This window comes from Macrobrachium nipponense, chromosome 24 (assembly GCF_015104395.2).
Source record: "Macrobrachium nipponense isolate FS-2020 chromosome 24, ASM1510439v2, whole genome shotgun sequence".
NCBI classification, from domain to species: domain Eukaryota; kingdom Metazoa; phylum Arthropoda; class Malacostraca; order Decapoda; family Palaemonidae; genus Macrobrachium; species Macrobrachium nipponense.
Genome location: NC_061091.1, coordinates 4588058 through 4595190, shown reverse-complemented (window position 1 = coordinate 4595190; position 7133 = coordinate 4588058).

Sequence of the window (7133 nt, the reverse complement as noted above, 5' to 3'; positions counted from 1 at the left end):
TATTCCAAATTTATTCTGTCGCCGGTACTGAAAACACCTGTTTTCAGTACCTCCGGCTTAGGATTTTGGAAACTTCATTTGCCGCTAAGTATCCTAATTGTCTTTTAATTTATTTACTTGGATTTGTGGCTAGGCATACGCTATCTTAAATTGTATTGAATTGATTCATTTTTGATAAGATATCTGAATCTAGTTAGGCTAGTTTCAGAGGGTGTTGTCTGCAAAGATAGGGTGTGGCTACCGAAAGAAAGCTTCGGTAGTTCCGCACTTGGGGGGCGCAATTAATCAGTAAATATGTCTATTTCCGTAAGGAAAAAGTATGATTCGTATGTACGCAATTAAACAGTAAACGTGTCTAATTCCGTAAGGAAAAAGTTTTGTTTAGTAGTACGACACAATTAATCAATTACGAAAGTCAGGGTAGTGATACTGCTAACCTTCCGGTAGACTTTATTTTGCCTAACGCTGTAGTATGGCCTACGGGTTATGACTATGTCTGCGAGAGGTGATCGCTCTCTTCATTGTTGTGAAGAGTTCTACTTCTGTTTTGTTACGCCTAACCCTGTAATGTTGCTTCGGGCCTAAAAACAGTGTCTGTAGAGGTTATTGCCCTTTCTCTTATACTATTTCGATCGTAACTTAGAATCGAAAGTGCTTGCTTTAGAGAGCAATAGTGAAGTGGCTAAGTGTATGACAGTGCCCCTTGTGTAGTGGAGGGTTGCGTCAGATCGGCCTTATAACGCCTCTAGTCTAGACCTCTGTCGAACTCCCAGACAACAAGGGAGAGGGCATGTCGAAAGCCGAAGGAGGGTACAGGGAACCCCACCGATCTGGCGTGCCTTCGGCAGTTTCTGATGAAAAATCCCCAGATGCCAAAGTGCGTGCACATGCACGAATCCTGAAGGATTGCTTCTCGTCCTCCGAGGCGTCCTCCCCGCACAAGGGTTGGAGCTCTCGGAAGGACTCGCGCCCTCTAAGAAGCTTTATAGAAGAGGACGCTTCACGTCCCTTCTCCCTCGTTATGTGTTTCAGTGAGAAGAAGGCGAAAGTTGCCTGATCACGTGTACTTCTTTCCACCAAGAAATAGGGAAAAAAAGAAGGCAGTTTCTCTCGCTTGTTTGACGCCTGTCAGGAGCGTGAAGCTTTTCTGCACGCTTATTTGGACGATCGGCTTGAACAGACGCTCGGATGGACGCACTCACCAGTGGACGCCGAGCGTCCTCGCCAGTGGCCGCCGAGCGCGCACCAGGACGCCGACGAGTCCTCGCCAGTGGACGCCGAGCGCGCACCCAGGACGCCGAGCGTCCTCGCCAGTGGACGCCGAGCGCGCACCAGACAATGTTTCTGTTGAACTCTTCAAGCTCTTGTTTAAGATTTGAGCCTCAAGAAAGTGAACAGAACTTCGTCTTCGAAACCCAGCAAGACCTCGGGTTTCGTGAATTCAAGAGTCTCTGTCAATATTATATTGCTTTTCGCAAAGGTGGATGGAGTTAAGGAAAGCTTAAGGGAAGATCTCGTTTTCTCTACCTCAGTCAAGACTTTGAGATAAGACAGTTCTTAGTTATGTAAAGGCTCGACGTCCTGAACGTCAGGATTTTCGGCAACGTTCAGTAGGATTCTTGCAAAGGCACTCATCAAAAGGACGCTCTTCAGGAAAGCGCAAGACAGGACTTCCTTTGCCATACTGCCAATAAATTTAAAGCTTTTTAGACCATCTGAAAGGGTTTTTCAGATGATAGATTTTGTTAGTTTCTAGTCGAGACTTCCATGCGATTGAGCATCGTCGTTCTACCTACCGTAAGCCCAGTCTCTTAACAGGATTCTTGTCCCTTCCTTGTTTGGAGACGGGAATCGAAAAATAAAAGGCTCGACTTCTTATTTGGATTACGTTTTGTCAATTCAGTGAACTCTTTCCCCCATTGACAATACTCGTTTTGTCAAGTAAGTGGGTCTCCCCTCTGACAAAATATCTCTCTGTACCGTTAATGGGTTAGTTCTCATTGACAAACATCTCATTAACTTGATATTGCGTAAGCGAATAAGGACAAGGTTCGGAAGAGCTCCTCCTTCCTCTTCGCAGACTCGTACAAGAATAGACTGGTAGACTATGTCAATGAACGCTTAGTCCAGTATCTTAAGAAGCTTGAGCTGTCTGCTTCGATTCTCTAAGTTTTGTTCATGAAACTTGCCTGTCAGATATGTATGTAGCTGTATTTCCGAATTCAGCTTATATATATGTCTGCCAGGTAAGTATGAACAAACTTTATTGTGATATAATAACATTTTTTTGCCTTGCGTTATTTTACTACTGGTTGGTTCAAGTCATACACGCTTGCTGTAGTTACCTCTTCGGATGGCACCGAGAGGTCTATTGTCTACTATTTTAAGGACATTTAATCGTCACTCCCTGCAGCCTTCCAGGAGTTTCCGATTTATCTTTTACCGTTGTATGGTAGTGTTCTGACGACACAAACGCATCTATATATTTAGCGTTTTCTGTTTCGCTTAAATATACCAGCTTGAGAGTCTCTTTTGTTCAAAAAATAACGGACCTGTTTCTTCGTAGAATAGGGTAGCTGGCAACCCAGACATAAAGTTAAGAGACGACGTTCGTAAGCTGCTGGCTGCTGCTGTGTCTGACTGTCCAAGTTCCAAACTTCCAACCGAGCAGTAACGATCGTGCTGGTCATCCGCGGTAGGTTACGTCTCTCTCTCCTGCGGGGTTGACTGACTAACCGTATCTCGTGCTGGCGGTTACGTCTCTCCTGCGGGATTGACTGACTAACTGTATCTCTGTCCTACAATCACGGACTTTGACCTAAGATTGAGGGGATTTCTTACGTGAATGAATAAACGTTGCATTAGTTTTGCCTTACTATGTTCAACAGAGTTATCTCTTAATCCTTTCGGTGCTCGTTACCGCACCGGTATAGAACTACGAGTCTACCGCAACTTGCACTTTTATATGCTCTCCTGCTTAGGCAAAGCGCAGCCTTATAGGGAAGTAAGCATACTCGGGGAGGGAATGGATGAGCTTGCTGGGGGACCATTTCCTTCCTGAAGAAGTTTGTTTCCCCGAATAGACTGCAATTCAGACCACAGTTTTTTACTACCGGGAAACTGAAATATTATTCAAGATCTAGGAATTATTCTGAACATCTCTCAGTGCGTCATGATAGAAAGGAGGTGCCGGACATCTGGATAGTGTTTCAGATGTTCCTGGATCTTAATCTGAAAGAAGTAAATGCAATTCGGTCGTCCCTCAGTCTCGAAACGAGTTTTTGGAACCAGTGGTCCACATCAACTCGATATTCCACAGCTCTCTCATATCTTAAGAAGTATCTTCTCTCGGTCCCTGCTCGAGTTTACGAGAAAGAGCCTTATTTAACAAACAGGCGTAGAATGTAACGATCATCTAGAGGTTCGTTACAGGATTGCAAAAGTCCGTACGAATCGTCTCGATAGATTACTAACATGCTAAGTATTTTAATTAAGTGGTGTTCTTTTTATGGTTGTCTGAGAGGGTTATTTCCTCTTCAGTATGTGAAGTGTAATGTGTTACGTTAGCTTTGTGTGTGGTTCAGGTGGTCTAACTTATCCTAGCCATGAATGCCCCTGGTAAGAGAGGGCTAGGGTTTCCTGTCAACAAATTGGTCACGTCCAGTTGTCAGACCCTTGTTGTTAGCTTTCTCAACAAACAGGTCACATCCTAGTTGAGAGCTACTAAGGTTTAGCAGGCTAAGAGGCAGGACCTACGAAGTCAGCTACCTTAGCAGGTAAGGAACTTAATAAATAATTTAAAAAATTAGTTAATTTTTGAATTATGACGATATTTGCTGTCTGTGACCCACCTCCAAATGTGTCAATCAGCTATATATATCCTGCCAGGTAAGTGTCATGCATAAAAATGATATTGTTATGATACAATAAGTTTATGCATACTTACCTGGCGGTATATATAATTAAATTCCCACCCTCCTCCCCTAGGAGACAGGGTTCAGAGAAAATCTGAGGAAAACGGGAATATAGGGAAATACTAGTTCCAAGTACCAACGCCAACGGGAACGTGGGGGAGATCACCTGAACTACCAGTGGTCTAGCGGTTGCCGAGAGTTTTTGAAAATTCTGCCAGTGCGAACAGACAACAGAGAATGTTGTTTGACAAGATTTGCATCTGTCAAACAACAAAGACCTTCACGATCATTGAGGTCTGTGGAATCTCGATTCTAGCTCACCATCTACTTTTTGTCTCGCCTGTTTCTCGGAGTCAGACACTCGTGCGAGATCAGGCGACATATAGTAGCCCTGAGTTTCTTATTGACGAAGTTGATTGCGGACGACGGTGGGTTGCGTTGATACACACCCCCAAGGTTTGCTTAGATTGAATCGCCCAGGGCAGTCCAGACACTCATCCTTCAGCTAAGAATAGTGCCTTTTGGTCTTCAGGGTACAGCCTTGCTGTCCTTGATTCGTCTGACTGGTCAACTGGTCGTTCACCTGACTTTAGTACAGACGTAGTCTGAAGTTCTTGATGTCAAAGCATTCGAACCTCTCCTGCCTGTTAACTTCTTGTATGTGATCAGGAAGGCCTTCTTCTAACCACCCTAGATACGACAAAGAGGGTTAGTGAGATTTTAAGCCATCGTCACAAGTTTGGCTTTAGAGAACACAAGGAGGTGTGCTCTCTAAGCCTTTTCGTTATGGCCTAAGAATGGAAACCCTTTTTGTCCTTGGGCCAGGATCTTGGAAGCAAGGATGGCACAAGTTAGTGGGGAGGAGCCAGAGAGAGTCCTGTGCCCTGTCAGGTCTCTCAAGTTTTATCTACTTAAAATCAAGAAAGTCGAAGTCAGTCGAGCAATCTGCAGTGTCCGAAAAAGACCAGACTTGCCCATATCGAAGTACACCCTGGTTTTAGGGTTAAGGAGGTTCTTTCAAAAAAAAAAAAAAAAAAAAAAAAAAAAAAAAAAAAAAATTTGAAATCTTTTTATCTGAATGCTCACGAGGTGAGGGCGCGGCCTCGGAAGCATTCAACAGAGCATGCCACAGCAACATCCTGAGTACCATATTTTAGCGAAGCAACTCTGGGTTCACTTCACACTCCCTGCGAGATGTGAAGATGGCATATGAGATCTGCTGCTCGCTATGGGGCCATACGTGTCTGCAGACACAACTTGGGGGCAAGAAGTAGTACTACTCATCCTATCCTGTAGAAAATGGTTAGGAAGAGCTCTTAATTTAGTTGTGGAGTCGCTGACAACGGCGACTTCTTAAACTCTGAAGCCTTAGTTAACACACATTAACTTTGGCTAGGTTGGTCAGGTGGTGATATATTAATATATATATATATTTATTTTACTTCTTAGCCCTCATGGTATGGTCAATATGGTCTAGTCACATTGTGGTCACGCCCCTGTTGACAGATCATCTGGAGTGCACCAGCTTTATAGGTCTCTACCTCGCTGGCAACTCTAGTAAAGCAGAAGCAGACTGGGTGACAGTAATCACGAAGTCGGCTATGCTAACAGGTGGAACCAAGATGTACATCATCTGCATGCATTTGTTTCCTAAAATCTTCTATTCTGTCCCTTAATCCCACCTCCAACGGTGGGGTTCAACTATATATACTATATGACAGAGGTAAGTTCATGAGCAAAATGATATTGTTATGATACATAAAGTTTGTTCATACTTAACTGGCAGATATATATATATTCAAGTACCCACCCACCTCCCCTCAGGGGACAGTGGAAATAAAAATTATGAATAGAAAATGGGAATGGTTCCTGATACCCGCCTCCCAGCGGCGGGAATGGGTACTAACCACCTGGCCGACCACTGCGTGTGTCGGAAGTTTTTTTAAATTCTGTCGGACTTCAGAAAATACAGCTATATATATACCTGCCAGGTAGTATGCATAAAACTTTATTGTATCATAACAATATCATTTCTTGATAAGCAGGTGTCATTATTGATATGCATGAATATATTCCAAATTTTTTTCCTGGGAGACAAAGTTATGTAAAATAAGGTTGCTGACATTTTGTTTTTTAAATTAATTATACAGGATATAAAAGGAAAATGTAACTGGTGCTTGTTAAATCACATTGTTGCTCCTTTATTCATTGTGCATGTAAGAATTAGACTTAGTGCTAGATTGTTTGTTATGACAGGGTTTTAGCTGCTGCTGGATTTCGGTAAAAGTCTTCATGTTAACGAGTGTTAACTCTTACACTGCTTACACTTGAAACACTTGAGTAGCCAGTTTAAAATGCAGTGGTGAAAGTAGCAGTCTCGTAAGGCTTTATGATTCTAAGCCTTAAATGATCAATTTTTGTCAGCCAAATTTGATACAACTGCAGAGGTACTTTATATAATTTGAGCTTTTAAACATGACGACTAGGGCACAAAATTAGAAAAGTTATAGTACTCCTTAACAGAGTATGGTATTTAACGCCCCCTTAAACTTTAGAAAATATATATATTTTTTTGAAATAGTTTCCTTTTAGCTTTTATGTGTAAGCTTTCTAATATCTCAAAACAGTATTAAAGAAGAAGCTGAAAGTTTATCTCAGCTTGAGTTGTTTAATGCAAAATATGTGTTGGAAGGCTTCTAACTATGGACGCTTCAGTCAACATTTTGATTTCAGTATTTAGGTTTCTTCAGGCTTGTTTAGGAGACCACATGCTTTAGTTCAAATAGCTAAATCTTCTAAAAGTTAATAAAAAGATCAATAGATGAAAAGAGGGGCTTTCATAACTGTTTATTGAGTTGGTGATATCAGTTCGTCATTCCAGTATTTACAGTATCTGATACGCTGCATACTTATTTATCCCTATTTGGAAAACAGGTGTATGTTGCTTAACATGGATTTGTTCAAGCTAGTAGGATGTTAGGCAGATATTATACGTAGTACTATACAGAACAGGCCTGCGTAGTAGAGTTCACACCATACTATGTCACACTGTGTATATATGAAGTATATGATGTGCATCATTACTAGCTACACTGTAGCCTAGGCTTGCATATGTATCAGCAGCGTCTTTCAATGGTTGCAAATTATTCTGCATTTTTGAAAGGTTATGTTGTATGATATACATACAGCATAATATCCAAATGCTTCAATACTGTACAT